Raw genomic sequence first — 16,841 nt, 5'->3', positions numbered from 1 at the left:
GGTATCTGCAAAGCTAACCATCCGGCTGCCCCACCTTCAACTTTCCTTCCAAACATAGTACTCCTCAATCTCTCCTTCCTCCTAGCCTATACAAAGTCACAGTTTATGTTAATTTTATTAAAGCTATGGCAACAACAACAAAAAGTCTCAAATCACATCTTAAGACATACCAGGTGACAAAAATTCATTTATGAACTAAAAAGTTTGGATAAAGTAGACATTTGTTTTAGTTTACTATGAACTGATGATATACTGGCAAACTTACTAGATGGAGGGCTTTGAGCCAGCTACTTACACATGAGGTCCTAATCTATGAAATAGCCCACGCTGCAGTTGTAGGAATGAGGGGTAAAGTTCATAAGCCACCCAGTGCACAGCCAACCACAGAGGGTGCTCATAATTGGTAGCTATTCCTAGAATGATGAGAAACAAGAATATAATAGAAAACATTCAGAATTCACCTGTAGAACATGTGGGAGAAGGCTTTAAAAAAATAGCATTTCTGGCCAGGTGTGGTGGCTCACGCCTGTAATCCCAGCACTTTGGGAGGCCAAGGTGGGAGGATCTCCAGGTCAGGAGTTCAAGACCAGCCTTGCCAACATAGTGAAACCCTGTCTCTACCAAAAAATACAAAAAATAGCCGGGTATGGCAGCGGGTGCCTGTAATCTCAGCTATTCGGGAGGCTGAGGCAGGAGAATCGCTTGAACCTAGGAGGCAGAGTTTGCAGTGAGCTAAGACTGCATCATTGCACTCCAGCCTAGGCAACATGCAAGACTCTGTCTCAAAAAAAAAAAAAAAAAGCATTTTTGCATGTATTATAGATAAGCGAAAAGGAGAAAAAAGAAACATGCACAAAGAAATTCTTTTAGCTATGCAGGTAGAGATAGTCTGTGTGTGTGCCTCTGTCTCTTTCACACACAGACATACACACAAGCAAGCACATACACAGGAACCTACAATGGCAACCTGCCAGAAAGAACTTGATGTTGTATGCTAGAAAACATCACCCTCTAGTGACTGCTAGTGAATTTGCTGCTCATTCAATTATCAAGAATTCACAATGTTTTAACTCTTCTATCCAAAAAAAGCCTTTAAAAAAGTCTTCAGAAATGCAATCATCATTACAATCACGTGTTGCTGTGGCTGGACTGGGGGCATGAATTCCTGGAAGTTATACAAAAACTTTCTATGCATGTGCCTTTGTGCATTTTCTTCTATGAAGGTCCTAAGTATTGAGTCTCAAAGTGGTCTGTGAATAAAAAAAAAGATCAAATTAAGATGTTTTGATCAAGCGCAGTGGCTCACACCTGTAATCTCAGCACTTTTGGAGGCTGAGGCAGGCAGATCACCTGAGGTCAGGAGTTCGAGATCAGGCTGGCCAACAAGGACAAACTCCACTTCTACCAAAAATACGAAAATTAGCTGGGTGTGGTGGTGCGTGCCTGTAATCCCAGCTTCTTGGGAGGCTGAGGCAGGAGAATCACTTGAATCCAGGAGGCGGAGGTTGCAGTGAGCCGAGATCATGCCACTGCACGCCAGCAACAGAGCAAGACTCTGTCTAAAAAAAAAAAAAAAAGGATGTTTCGTAGGGAAATTAATGAACCATCCCAAGTACTTCAAGCTCCTATTTCCTCAACATGCCCCCCTCCTTTTTTTTTTTTTTTTTTTTTGAGACAGAGTTTCGCTCTTGTTATCCACGCTGTGCAATGGTGCGATCTCAGCTCACCGCAACCTCTGCCTCCCAGGTTCAAGCGATTCTCCTGCTTCAGCCTCCTGAGTAGCTGGGATTACAGGCATGCACCACCACGCCTGGCTAATTTTGTATTTTTAGTTGAGATGAGGTTTCTCCATCTTGATCAGGCTGGTCTCAAACTCCTGACCTCAGGTGATCCGCCCATCTCGGCCTCCCAAAGTGCTAGGATTACAGGCGTGTGCCATGCCCGGCCAACATGCCCTTTCTTTACATACACCCCTAATGGGGAATGTAAAATCTGAGACCTACCTAACTGAATTCCATTGATTTGTTCTGTAAATCATTTTACATTTATGTTAATCTTCCAGAAAGCGTGCTCCCATTTTCCCCACCTCTTATTTTTAACATGTTGTCATCATAGATATCACCAGACTCCTGAGCCACCCTCTCTGGCTTTTCTGCCCCTTCCACAGCTACAGCTCATCTTCCACAGACCCTTTCATTTCCTCCTTTGGAAATTAAAGACAGCACATGCTCATTTATCTCACACTCTTTTGTAAGAATTACAAATTAATTTGTATTAATACTAAGAGTATTAACTATCGTTAATTAGAAATAAGCTGAGAAAGATAAAGTACCATACAAATGTTGGCCGCTGAATGGCTACAGGGACACAGGAAGTCAAAACAGTATCAAGTCTTTCTACGTCTGCGGCAGAATGCCAAAGCCCTGACACACATCCTTTTAGCAGTTTTAAGTCACTTCTGCAAGTGAATACTAGGAGATCATCCCTTACTCCTGATCTTTGCTCTTGGGGGCCACTTCAGCATAAGCCTTCCACCCTCCACAGATAACCTCAGGCTCTCCTCAAGTCTCTAGATCTTATTTGACATTTTATTACAGGTAGCAACTTCTTGTATACTTAACACTGTTGAACTGTTGAGTTTAAAAATGATTAAGATGGCAGATTTTACGTGTTTTTTACCACAATAAAAAAATGAGGCTCCAAATGAGCTGCAAAGTGAGGGCCCTAAAAGATTATAAAGGACTCTAATTGTAATCCTTTTCATTTTTCAGATGAAGGAACAGAATGAAAGTCCCATAGCTGAGAGCCAAGAACAGGACCTGGGGGGGTACACTGATTCCTAGTACACAGTTTACTACAAAACAACAACAACAACAACAACAACAACAAAATAAACCAAGTACAATGGGAAAAACTGAAGAAAATAGTTAAGTGGGACAAAAACAATAAAGTAGGCAGAATCACAAGAAGAAAGAAGACCAAGGGAAAATTTCAAGAACATTTTTTTAAAGTAAGAAAGCATGGAAGAAATAAATGACTGAATATTATAAATATAGGATGGTCCCTGTTTTGCTGGAATAGCAGTCTGAAACCATCATTTATCTTGGTCTGGGTGGAGCTGAGGTCTGGGAATTCCCATATAAGGTAGCTTGTTCATGCTTACTTCCTCAAGCACATATTACACCTCCTCATCTGAAAAAGGCACTGGAAGAAAAGATTCTTTGGGAATGACATCCACACATACATTAAAGGCTGTGGTTTCCACTCCTAATGGTTAGTAGATTTGCCAAGACACAGCATCCTCGCAACCCCCACCCAAATACGGTTCAGCATCTAGCAGTCAACACCACAGAGCCTTCCTGTGGTCACGACTGGCAGTGGTGATAAAGGCAGTGTATGACCTTACTGCTTTCCATAAATAGCCCTTCAGTCAGTAATGTCCTTGCATGATATGGTCACATTCTTTCCTTTCAAGAGCAGCCCTGCTTTTATGTATGGTACCTTCCTTCCACAGAGCTTTCCATCTCAGGTGAAGCTGCTTTCTTGCCCCACCATAATTCCTCTCAATGACTTCAAAGAAGAGCCTCTACCTTCTATTTTTTTTAGGATGAGTCCCTCTACCCTTTTTTTTTAGAGCTATGCTGTCTACTTTTGTAGCCAGCAGTCACATGTAGCAACTTGAAATGTGACTAGTCTGAATTCAGATGGACTTTAAAGTACCCACTGAATTCTCTTGGTAATTTTAAAATGCTGATGACATGATATGTATATAGCTTGGACATGATGATAGTTTGATATACTGGGTTAAATTAAACATATTATTAAAATTAATCTTCCCTATCTCTTTTTGCCTGTTTTAAATGGCTACTAGAAAATCTTAAACTACACATGGGGCTACATTGTATTTCTACAGGATAGCACCATTCTAGATAGTATAATAAGCCCTGCTTATTGAATACGCTCAGTAGAAAGAAACCCTAGAATCCTTTCATTTCAAATGATCTCTTGTCGGCCAGGCAACTTTCTTCGTTTGCAGTGAGATTCTTCATCTGTAATGTAGACAAAATAAACCCCCCTCACAGACTGGTAAGGACTGAGAACACAAAGAAAGCATTTTAAGCATTCAGCAACACTAAATGTGTTCTCAGTAAATGTCACTTCCCTTTCTGTGGGTGCATTCAGTAGCTGGTTTAGTCATCTTGGGGTTAGTCATTGAATGTCTGGATTCCAACCCTCTTTGTTCCTTCTCCACTCTAATCACTTCCACAGAATTCACCATAACTTACAGGGCAGGGGTGTGTGGTGAACTTTCTTCCCCACAGCTGAATATTTTGTTCCTACCACTTGTCGACCATATCCTTCCCACCTCTTCTCTGCTGGTCCATTCATTAATAAATTATTAAAATTAATCTCAAAATTCTGGCTGCTGCTCATTTTCTCCTTAGGGCCGTTACCAGTAGCTCACTGCTATTGTCTGAATTTAAAGGGAGCTTTGTTACTATTCTAGCTATTTCATGTGTGAACACTTCCTTCCCCTCAAGTGCATGGATATCCTTTACTTACCACTAGGGTCTCACCAGATATGTAATGACTGAAGGATTCTACAATGGTCCTAGAAATAAGTAAAATAAAACTGAATGTTGACTTTTAATTATTGACCAGGCCAATCAGGATTACAGGAATGAAAAGTACCTTTCATGACTAAGAAATCACATCTGACTTGGCAGTCTGGTGTTTATTTCTGGCTGGTTTATATGTGGAAAATTCACTTTATGATTTCTTCCCAGCTGTTGCTAGCAGTGTGCTAGGCTGGCAGCCCTGAGAGTTGAATCACCCCCATGGATGATACTATTTTCTCCTTCCCCACCCAACCTTTCCCAAATACTTGGCATTTTTTAGTATTATACGGGTGCTAATTGTTCTGAAAGTCTGGCTTAAATTAAAGTTTATTGTAAATTGACATAATTTAGCATCTGGGTATCATTCTGCCTCTATGTCCCTTTTCACAAAGACAGCAACTCCAGGTCTGGGTAGGCTTGAGAGTGGGGATGGAGAAGTAACTCCGGCAAGACCTTTTCCCCAGCATTCCTTTATAGAAGGCAGGGGGTGAGAAGGAAAGAATTAGTGAGGGAAAGAAAAGGCAATTGAAGGGGAGAAGATTTAAGAAAGAAAAAAGCAAAAGAAAGAGAAGAATGGCTTTTTTCACAGTAGAAGTCACACAGTGGGAGGCTTGGATAAGGTTTGGATATGTCTGGAAGTAGAGAAAAACCATCAGACTACAAGGCACTAAAGTGAATTTGGTTGCTTTCAAACCCTGAACTCTGGTAATTCTGGATCTTAAAGGAGAGATGCATAAATGATGCAGAGTAAACTAAAAAACAAAGGCAGAGAATGATTGGAAGTCCCTCAAAAAGTTAAACATAGAATTACCACATGACCCAGCAATTCCAGTTCTGGGTATATATCCAAAAGAATTGAAAACAAGGATGCAAACAGGTATGTGTACACCCATGTTTACGGCAGCATTATTCACAATATCCAAAGTATGGAAACAACCCAAGTGTCCTCCACAAGTGAATGTTATATACATTTTACTATTAATACAATAAAAAGGGGAACATTTGTTGTCCACCTAGATCCCACCAAATATCAAGCTAGGATCCTTTTACATACACTACTCACAGATTAAATACTATTGCCATTTACAGATGAGGAATCTGCAACTCAGATATTAAATAATTTGTTCAAAATCACACAAGTGGCAGAAGTAAAATTTAAACCCAAGGTCTTTCAACTTACACCACAGTATTTCAAGGATAAATAGGCTCAATGAATAAAGAACAAGCGAGAAAAGTATATGCTCCTTATGGTCTGAAACTGTTAAATAAGTGACGAGAAAGACCATAAACAGCTGAACCCAAAGAACTAGGTAGTCTAAATGTCTTCCCAGGCTGCAAACAAACTTTCTTTGAGCATAGCACATTTTAAAGCCCTATAAGGGAATCTTGCCTCTTCTCCACACACCTCCCTCCCACACAAATTGGTAAAAGTTATTTTTCAATTTTCTAGATTCTGTACTATATGTCCCATCTGGGCTGATAAAGTATCCTTTCCTCCCAACAATATTACCATACATTTGTGGCAACATTTGGGGTATAAAATACCTCCCCACCTGCCACTTCACTTATTTTAATCGAGCACTCTACAGGACATCAACATTTCATCCTGTAACTATTCTGAGAAACTGTGCCCCAGAAGTGACACATTGACTTAGAGCTAAAACACTGCTCCTGTATACCTCTTTCTCCTGGAACTAATGGGTCAATCAACATATTACTAACTTTTGGGCAAGACCCAATTTAAAATCACTGTAAGTCCCCGCATTAAAAAAACAAAACTAGGCTGGGAGTGGTGGCTCACGCCTGTAATCCAAGCACTTTCAGAGGCCGAGGCAGGTGGATCACCTGAGGTCAGGAGTTCGAGACCAGCCTGGCCAACATGGTGAAACCTCATCTCTACCAAAAATACAAAAATTAGCTGGGCATGGTGGTACGTGCCTATAATTCCAGCTACTCGGGAGGCTTAGACAGAAGAATCACTTGAACCTGGGAGGCGGAGGTTGCAGTGAGCTGAGATCACGCCACGGCACTCCAGCCTGATGACAGGGCGAAACTCTGTCTCAAAAAAAAAAAAAAAAAAAAACTAAAAACACTTTTACAAGTTCCCTTAAAAGGCCAAGCATGGTGGCTCAAGTCTGTAATCTCAGCATGTTGAGAGGCCAAGGCAGGAAGATCTCTTGAGGCCAGGAGTTCAAGACAAGCCTGGGCAACACAGCGAGACTCTGTTTTTATAAAAATTTAAAAAATTAGCCAGGCATGGTGGTGTATGCTTGTAGTCACAGCTATTTGGGAGGCAGGAGCAGGGGAATTTCTTGAGCCCAGGAGGTCAAGGCTGCAGTGAGCCATGATCGTGCCACTGTACTCTAGCCTGGGTGACAGAACTAGACCTTGTCAATCAATCAATTTAAAAAAAAAAGTTTCACTGAAGGCTTCCTCTTTTTTCTGGGAACTCGCAGAATTACTGACATCAAGAAACTATCAATGAGACTTCAGACTCCTTCCCACGCCTCTGACAATGCCCAGGTTCAGGCCCCACCACATCATTTGCTCAGTCCTTTGCTACAGGATGTTCACACATCTGGCATTACCCATGGAAACCATTTCTCAGTCACCTTTGTGTCCCCAGAACCTAACACAGTGCTTAGCATGGGGCAACCACTCAAATGTCAACTGAATGAAAGACCCACTGACACATCCTTTTGTATGGTATTGCTATCTTGCTCTTTAGTCCTTCTAATCCATTCTCTACACTGTAATATTAGCAAACACTTCACTGTGACATCACAGATGCTTCCCTAATGTCCCCAAACTTTACACTGCCCTGAAGACCAATACTCCACATACACCCTCTCTCCCTGCCATTCTTAGCCTTCAAACATTCCAGCACAGTAGATAATTTTTGAATTTCTTTCATTCATTCAACATTTATTTACTGAGCACTTACTGCTCTGGGCACTGGGCACTGGGAATACAGAGGTGAACAAGAGGAAACAAGGCCCCTGCTTTAACAAATCTTCCAGGCTAATGCGGAAAACACAGCACAGAAAGGAATAGGGCAGGGGGTAGATCCAGAAAGCACTTGCAGCCCAGAATAAAAACTGGATGTTATTCTAGGTGAGATGGAAAGGCAATGGAGGACTCTGAAGACAGAAGTAACATTGACCTGCAAATCTTTGCTCGAGCTGTTGCCAACTCTGCCTAGAACAACACTCTTTTCCATCATTTGTCAAATTCTTCAAACCCCAACTCCAAAGTCACTACCTCCATGGTGCCATCTCTTAGAATTAAAGGGGGTTCCCCGCTCTTTTTGGTTAGCCTCAAAAATTGGCACTACCTGTGATGGCCTGATGTTTAGTTATTTTTGTATATTTTTTAAACTACCACCAAGTGCTTATGTTCATTCAGAATATTTTATTCTATTTTCATTCTATCAGCTATGCAAAGTGCCTTGTTGTTTGCAAACTGAAAAGCATGTACCCTTTTTATCAACTGAAAGACCAAATTAAAATGATCATCCTCTTTTTAATGTTTTCTTTCTTATCCATGAAAAATACTTGTGTTCTCCTGTTCATTATAACTATTGCTTATTTCTTGATTATGTATGTGAATGTACATATATACACATGTGTACATACACACAACGTACATCTATATAAGAGACTGCCTTACACATGCAGTCAGTATCACTCTCAATGTTCTTGAAGGTTAACTGTAAAATCAATGCTTTTGCAAATACATTTAAATCTCTAGGAAGTCCACTGTATAAGGCAAGTCATGTAGTAAAGTAAAAGATTCTTTTGTGGGTAAATAATCACCCCTTAATAAATGTTTTCCAAATGCAGGTCTGAGGCATTACAGTTCCTTTAAGAGTGGCCTGCTGGGGAAATTCCACCCAACAGCAACAGAATGCATATTCTTCTCAAGTGCACATGGAACCTTCTCCAGGACAGGTCAAGAAGACTGAAATTATATCAGGTATCTTTTCTGATCACAATGGTATGAAACTAGAATAGTTTCTACAGTAACAGGAGGACACGGAAAATTAACAAATATGTGGAAATTAAACAATACGCTCCTAAACAACTATTGAGACAAAGAACAAATTAAAGGGGAAATTAAAGAAGAAAATAAAGGAGAAATATAAAAAAGTCTTGTGACAAATGAAGATGGAAATACAACATACTAAAACTTATGGGATGCAGCAAAAGTTAGTGCTAACAGGGAGGTTTACAGCAATAGACACCTACTTCAAAAAAGAAAGATCTCAAATAACAGCCTAACATTACACCTCATGGAACTAGAAAAATAACAAACTAGCCCCAATGTTAGCAGGAGGAAGGAAATAACAAAGATCAGAACAGATATAAATGAAAAAGAGACTAGAAAAACAACAGAATCAATGAAACTAAGAGTTTGTCAACAGGTACAAAATTAGGAAGAGTAAGTTCTGGTGATCTATTGTACAGCAAGGTGATTATAATTAATAATACTGTATTGTATATCTCAAAATACCTCAAGAGGATTTTAAGTGTTGTTACCACAAAAAAGTGGTATTTTAGATGATTGATAGGCTAATTACCCTGATCTGGTCATTGTACAATGTACATATGAACCAAAACATCACATTGTACTCCATAAATAAATGTGCCAATTAAAAATAAAACTTAAAAAAATACCAGTTTTTTTTTTTTTTTTTTTTAAACAGCATTTTACACGTTAATGAATAAGAGTAACTCCTTACTTAGTTATAGCTGCTTTCTTCTTACCATGACAGGACAAAAGTTCACTAAACATATTGCTAAATAGTACATTTCCCCACCAAAGACCCTAGGCAGCAGAAATAATGTTTTAAAAGAGTAATGTAATAAAATGCCAAAGGCATTACTAAGGTCTTTTATAGAAGGCTCTGCAGGATATAAACCATATGACACTAAATACTGCTTATCAATTGTTTTTAAATTTTTCTTTGCAAACAAAAGGCATAGTTTCCCTTCCACACCCACCCTACTTTGAAACCAATAAAACAAAGTTTTCACATATTTCAATAATTAAATACACATCTACAAGATACAAGAACCACAGTCATAACCTCTGCAGCAGGGAGAAAATTTTAAGCAGCATGGCTGAAGGTTACTACAACTCACCCAAGACTCTTTCTGCATAGAGAGTTTCAACAAATATCCTTTAGATTTGCTTCTTAAATAACTGAGAAAGGTCATAAGGAAAACAAATCCAGAAATACAACAATACCCTGTGTTTGGCTGATTTAGGCAATCATGTCCATTTCTTCTCTTAAACTTCTCTCAAACTTCCACTCCTACACACTCTACCTGAAGCACCTCCAGCTCCCCTTCTCTTAATTCAAGAGTAAAGAACCTCCCTCCTGGCTCCTACTCTTATTTAACTTACTTATCAGGGCTTGGGAGGCCAGTTTCACATCACTGCGAATTATCTTTGAAAGCCTCTATTTCCTAAACTGTACAGAACTTCCTCATCTTAGCTTTGTCTCTGTTGTCTTGAACTATATTTGAGCCAATGAAACCAAGTTCAGGGTTTTTTTTTTCCTGTATTTAGTCAAATCATGTGACATGGTGTGTTACACGATAACCCCACTGTTCTGAAGCAATAGGACAACACCCCTAAATGTCATAACTCATATCCTGCTAAGTTGTTTTATATACTTTATGAAGTTAAGAAATTCATCTTAATGACTTACTGAAAGCACATATAACATGCAGACAAATATTTAGAAAAATGAATAACTGATCAGCACAGAAAGAGGTAACTTTTAAAAAATGATAGCCTCTGGCCCTCTGGATCTCTACAATAACTACATGTTTGAATTAACGGAGCTTCTTTACGTGCCCTCTGAATGCTACTCTGGGGTCAAGCAGCTACTCCACGCTACATTTTCCGGTGGCAAGGCGCAGGCCAGCTTAGAGACGGGCACGCCAGGCTCTGGCTGCTCCAGCAGCGGAAATTATTCTTTCTGTCCCAGATATCCCTGACAAACACAGTGCAGAGAAGAAGCAAGGCCAGTGGTGCCAAGGCCTCACATATCCGACTGAGTCACCTCCTGGGACTCCTCAGTGCCAAGTTTCCACTGAAGAATAAGGGATCTTTAGTTGAAGCTAAGAAAGAACTTGAGAGCAATTAATTCAGCCTTCCCCTTCCATGAATGAAGGTGTCCTTGCCTGAATTCACTGAAAATACAGTAAGAAAGCTCCTTTACCCAATTTCTTTATTATAGAGGAATCATTTTTAGGATAACAGCATTTCTAGGACGATAACATAACTAGGGCCTGAGGTTAATCTTTACAAACAAGAAAATGGCCAGGTGCAGTGGCTTACACTTGCCTGTAATCTCAGTGCTTTGGGAGGCTGACCTAGGAGATCACTTGAGCCCAGGAGTTCGGGCCCAGACTAGGCAACATAGGGAAATCCTGTCTCTGAAAAAACAAAAACAAAAACACACCACCACAACAAAACAAACCAAACACACACACACACACACACACACACACACACACACACACACTCCAAGAAAACAACTCATCACTTTTGCTTGTTATCCAACACTGAGACTGGGTACTAGCCACTTTTAGAGCTGGTGACAAGCTATAACCTGAGGGCACCCTGGCAGGTGACTATTTACAGGGAAGGGTTTAGTGCTTGAAAGAGTGGAAGAGCACATCCAAGACAAGCTAAAGGCAGAGGGAGTTCTAAAACTCAGGGTTCTGCCCAGCACTCCTGGGGGAACCTCACAGGCTTCATCTTCATGTACTCTGAAATCCAACAATCCCAGCTAGTTTGGGAGCTCTCACACAATACTGAATGTAATAAAATTCCAGCCAGAATGTTTTTCTGGGTTTGATTTATTTACTTTATTTTGGGAGGTGGGAGTGGAAGACAGATGGAAGCTGGAAGTGAAAAGGCTGCTTTCGAGTGGGAAGCAGTTCCCTCCCCCATTCCCAGCAGGGACAGTCCTATGTCATGGACATAAACCCTGGGAAGCAGCTGTGATCTCTCTTGGGAGAAGGAAAAGAGAATGGAAGTCTTCTGAGCTACAGCCCCAAAATACAAAATTCCCTCTAGGAAGGCAGCTCGTGATGCTGCAGTTAAAATCTAAAGGAAGGAAACTGGATGCTTTTCTGAGTCCCAGCAGAACATCCTGGGCAGACTGGCATTGTTGTTAACTTCTCTACTCATGGATGGGTCCCATCAACCCTCCTCTTGAAGCCATGCACCACTCGCATTAAGGACTTATCATGCTTGAGGGTCTTCTCGTAATCGACCTCATCCCTTTCTTCTCTCAGCAGATATTACTTTATTACTTACGAAGAAAACAGATCATCTGGAAGGTTCTCTTTCAACTACCTCCCACCCATATGCTTATGCTTCAGGCCTTCAGTCCCAACAAGATCTGTTTGATGTCAGTCCATAAACTCACATCCAGACAGCCACTTTCCTTCTTTTTGGGCTCTTTCCCCTGAAGAGTTTATAAATAGGCTCCAGTTTCTGCTACGTTAAAATGAGTCTATCTTGAGTCACTCTCCAGCTACCATCACAGCTCTCTCTTTTCAGACACCATTTTCTTTTCCCCTTTTTTTTTTTTTTTTGAGACGGAGTCTCGCTCTGTCGCCCAGGCTGGAGTGCAGTGGCGCAATCTTGGCTCACTGCAAGCTCCGCCTCCCGGGTTCACGCCATTCTCCTCCTGGAGTAGCTGGGACTACAGGCGCCCTCCACAACACCCGGCTAATTTTTTGTATTTTTAGTAGAGATGGGGTTTCACCGTGTTAGCCAGGATGGTCTCAATCTCCTGACCTCGTGATTCGCCCGCCTCGGCCTCCCAAAGTGCTGGGATTACAGGCGTGAGCCACCGCGCCCGGCCTCAGACACCATTTTCTAAAAGTTATCTCAACTCCTATTTACTCATCAACCTACTGCAATCTGGCAACACCTCTTACAGTCACAGTCACAGCTCTTAAAAGCCAAATCCAGAAGACGTTTTTCAGTCCTTACCTTACATTTGACATTTTTAAATGATGCTTTCCTGGGAATTTTCTATTCCCTTGGCTTCCAGACCACTGTACTTTTATCCCTCTAGTCATCCCATCACCATCTCCTTTGCAAGAGCCTCTGCCTAGCTGTAGGTATGGCTACTCCCCAGCCTGACCCTGGCTTTCTGCTCCTCTCATTGCGCACATTCTCCCTGATGACTTCAACATTTCTCATGGCTCAACTACTTCCTCCCTGTTAGTGGCACTGGCTGGACCTTCTTTAACTTCGCAAACATACATCGAATTGTCTGCTGATGTCTCCATACAGATATCGTCACAGGCAACTTAAATTCATGATGCCTAAAATAAACTTCCCTCCCCACCATGCCTAAATCCAATTCTTCATCTTAATGTGCCCTCTCTCAGGCATGGCAACACTATCCAAGCAGGCATGCCGCAACCTCCTAGGTGGAGTCCCTGTCTCCAGCCTGGTCCCCTTCAATCAAATCCAACAGACACAGCCAGCAAGCGGTCTAAGGAACCTGCTGTCATTACCCTGCTTAAATTCTCTACTGCACTGAGGACAGTGAGCATCCCTTAAGGTAACATACAAAACCCTACATTGCCTGGCCCCATCATTTTTTTTTTTTTTTTGAGACGGAGTCATGCTCTGTTGCCCAGGCTGGAGGGCAATGGAGCAATCTCAGCTCCCTGCAGTCTCCAGTTCCTAGGTTCAAGACATTTTCCTGCCTCAGCCTCCCAAGTAGCTGGGACAACAGGCGTGTGCCACCACGCTCAGCTAATTCTTGTATTTTTGGTAGAGACAGGGTTTCACCATGTTGCCAGGCTGGTCTTGAACTCCTGACCTCAGGTGATCCGCCCATCTTGGCCTCCCGAAGTGCTGGAATTACAAGCGTGAGCTGCTGCTCCAGGCCCTACCTGGCTCCATCTATGTCCCCAAACCCTCATCCCCGGACACTTCCTGCTGCTCACTTTACATAGCCTAAGAGGGACATACACACACCACACAGGCCCTGATCTCCATGCTGCTGCTCATGCTGACCTCGGCTGGGAAGGGCTTCCCTTCGCTAATGCTCACATCCTCAAACAACTCAGAAAACCTGTCCACACCTTCCTAGTCGACTCTCCTGCCTGGATCCCGCACTCCTCCTCAGGGATCCCATTACACATTCTCATTTACTCTGTGAGGATCATTTTATGAGCTCCTGTTTCTAATCTCGTGGAGGGCAGGGACTAGATTCCTACTCATCTTTATGCTCCTTGGGCCTCTGCTTAGCAGACACACTAGATACTTAATAAAGTTTAGCTAAACTGAGGCCTATATGAGGGGCACTGTTGTTCCTTACCTCTGATAAGGAATAGGAAGCTCAGAATGAGGTTACGTGGCTTTAAAAGTCACCCAAGGAAAAGTCTAGGGGGAAACCTAGAATGCAAAAGCACACCAGCTAAAATAAGTCTTCTTGACAGCTGAAGGCCTCTCAGAGGTAAGCATGGTGGGAACGGGGAACATGTCTATGTTTTTCCTCTGTTACCCTAAGCCTGACAAAGTGTTACACAGTGCATAGCAAGTGCTTAGCAAGCACGGGCTGGCTCACTATGATTGTGGAGAGATTGCTTCCATTTATATATAGACTATGTAAGAGTGGGTTTGCTTCTCTCCAGCAGATGGAGCTACAACCCTGTGTTATCTCCAGCTATGGTCTGGGAACCCTGAGAGAAGAACCAGCCTTTTCCACCCATCCCTTGCCATGCTTCTTTTTGTCCTTTATCAGTCTCACATAGAAACAGCAACAACAGCTGGGTGCAGTGGTTCACGCCTGGAATCTCAGCACTTTGGGAGGCGGAGGCGGTCAGATCACTTGAGGTCAGGAGTTCAAAATCAGCCTGGCCAACACAGTGAAACCTCATCTCTACTAAAAAATACAAGTTAGCCAGGCACGGTGGTGGTGGGCGCCTGTGATCCCAGTTACCCGGGAGGCTGAGGCAGGAGAATCGCTTGAACCCGGGAGGCAGAGGTTGCAGTAAGCCGAGATCACACCACTGCACTCCAGCCTGAGTGACAGAGTAAGACTCCATCTCAAAAAAAAAAAAAAAAAAAAGAAACGGCAACAACAAAATAACAGGATGTTTTCCACAGACTATTCTGAATGGATATAGATCTTTTTTAAAAAAATTTGTTCAATGCCCAATATACTTGCATATCTTTTCCTCCCGGGACTTTAAAAAAATCTGGGATAATTTCACCCAACTTGATTTACCCAGTCTATCAAGTGCTAATCAGTGTCTCCACCTTTATATACTCTTCATAGGTCCTTGTTATGAAAGTCATTTATAACCCAAAATGTTCATCATACTCATCTCTATCTATATGACCTATGTCACTCAGGAAAACATTAGTTTACTAACCATCTCTCATTTAAAAACAAAACCCTTTGGGCCAGGCGTGGTGGCTCACGCCTGTAGTCCCAGCACTTTGGGAGGCCTAGGCAGGTGGATCATCTGAGGTCAGGAGTTCAAGACCAGCCTGCCCAACATGGTGAGACCCCTCTCTACTAAAAAAAAATACAAACATTAGCCAGGCGTGGTGGTGCGCGCCTGTAATCCCAGCTACTCAGGAGGCTGACGCAGGAGAATTGCTTGAACTCGGGAGGCAGAGGTTGGAGTGAGCCGAGATCACGCCACTGCACTCCAGCCTGGGCAATAAGAATGAAACTCGGTCTCAAAAACAAAACAAAACAAAACCAAAAACAAAAAACACTCCTTTTTAACATATTGTAACCATTGTCTTAAAGGATTTGAGCTTCTAAATAGAATGAATATAAAAGAACAATTAAGGGCAAAATGTTCATAGGTGGTAATGTTAGTACCACCTATGGAAAGTAAAGCATAAAGTACAAGCAAATTTCATCCTTCCCTCAATTTATAATTTCATGGCATTCCCAGAAAACTTAGTGCTTATTGAAACTGTTGAAAAGTACTTCACGATGGTATCTTTTTTATTTTTATTTTGAGACAACATCTTGTTCTGTTGCCCAGGCTTGAGTGCCCAGGCAGGGGTGTGATCTTGGCTCACTGCAACCTCTGCCCCCTGAATTCAAATGATCCTTCCACCTTAGCCTCCTAAGTAGCTGTCCCAGGCACATGCATGTGCAGGCACGTGCCACCACACCTGGCAAATTTTTGTATTTTTAGTAGAAATGGGGTTTCATCATGTTAGCCAGGCTGGTCTCGAACTCCTGGACTCAAGTGATCCATCGATCTTGGCCTCCCAAAGTGCTGGGATTACATGTGTGAGCCACTGCGCCCAGCCGATGACATCTGAAACAGATATCAACCTAAACCTGACGAAGTCAACCTAAACACAGTTAGGTTCTATGTTCATCATTATACAAAGATGTTTTTCTTTCTTATGTTTTTAACCAGCATCAAAGTCCTGTGGATGCATATTTCATGACATTCAGCATCTCTGGCCTCAGTCCATTTAGTGCCTATGGTATTCCTTCCCTCAAACCATCGAGATAAACTAAAAATGCTCCACAAGTTCCCACTTGCTCCTTAGGGAACAGTTCCAGATCTGCTGAGGATGACAGACCCAGAGGATTTCTGAGGCCATTAAGCATTAATGCCAGAAGTACTCACTAAAGTACCTAAGGGAACCACTTGTCAGGGTTTGACTTAACTCCTTAATATTATACAACATTGAGTACTACTAAAATTAAAGCACTGTAACTAAATTCATTTATAAACTTTACATTTTAATCGAGGAAGTCCCCAATTTGAAATATTTTCAAACTCTGACCATATCAAGAAAACAGCGTCATCATATAGCAAGTTTTTTTGTTTGTTTGTTTGTTTTTTGAGATGGAGTTTCACTCTTGTTGCCCAGGCTGGAGTCCAATGGCACAATCTTGGCTCACTGCAACCTCTGCCTCCTGGGTTCAAGCAATTCTCTTGCCTCAGCCTCCTTAGTAGCTGGGATTACAGGCATGCGCCACCACTCCCGAGTAATTTTGTATTTTTAGTAGAGATGGGGTTTCACCATGTTGGTCAGGCTGGTCTAGAACTCCTGACCCTAGGTGATCTGCCTGCCTCGGCCTCCCAAAGTGCTAGGATTACAGGCATGAGCCACTGCGCCCAGCCTATAGCAAACCTCTTCTAAACATAGTAACATCTAAGAAAGAGCCCTAAATAGCAGGACTTA

The 16,841-nt window shown here is 42.0% G+C and overlaps 1 protein-coding gene across 4 annotated transcripts in view; it reads right to left on the bottom strand.

Annotated features, from left to right (window-relative positions):
- The window catches only part of LIMS1 (LIM zinc finger domain containing 1), a 153,152-nt gene that overhangs the window by 88,998 nt on the left and 47,313 nt on the right, over nucleotides 1–16,841 (bottom strand). The window contains exon 1 of one of the 4 annotated variants that reach the window (XM_032177731.2): nucleotides 10,029–10,199. The exons of 2 other annotated variants lie outside the window; for them this stretch is intronic. The gene's annotated coding sequence lies outside the window, so the exon portion shown is untranslated. One more of the 4 variants, XM_032177732.2, reaches the window with a different exon arrangement.

The sequence above is a fragment of the Hylobates moloch genome, unplaced genomic scaffold (assembly GCF_009828535.3).
Source record: "Hylobates moloch isolate HMO894 unplaced genomic scaffold, HMol_V3 SCAFFOLD_15, whole genome shotgun sequence".
NCBI classification, from domain to species: Eukaryota; Metazoa; Chordata; class Mammalia; order Primates; family Hylobatidae; genus Hylobates; species Hylobates moloch.
Note: the sequence above shows the minus strand (reverse complement) of the source record. Positions and strands in the feature narration are given on the sequence as shown.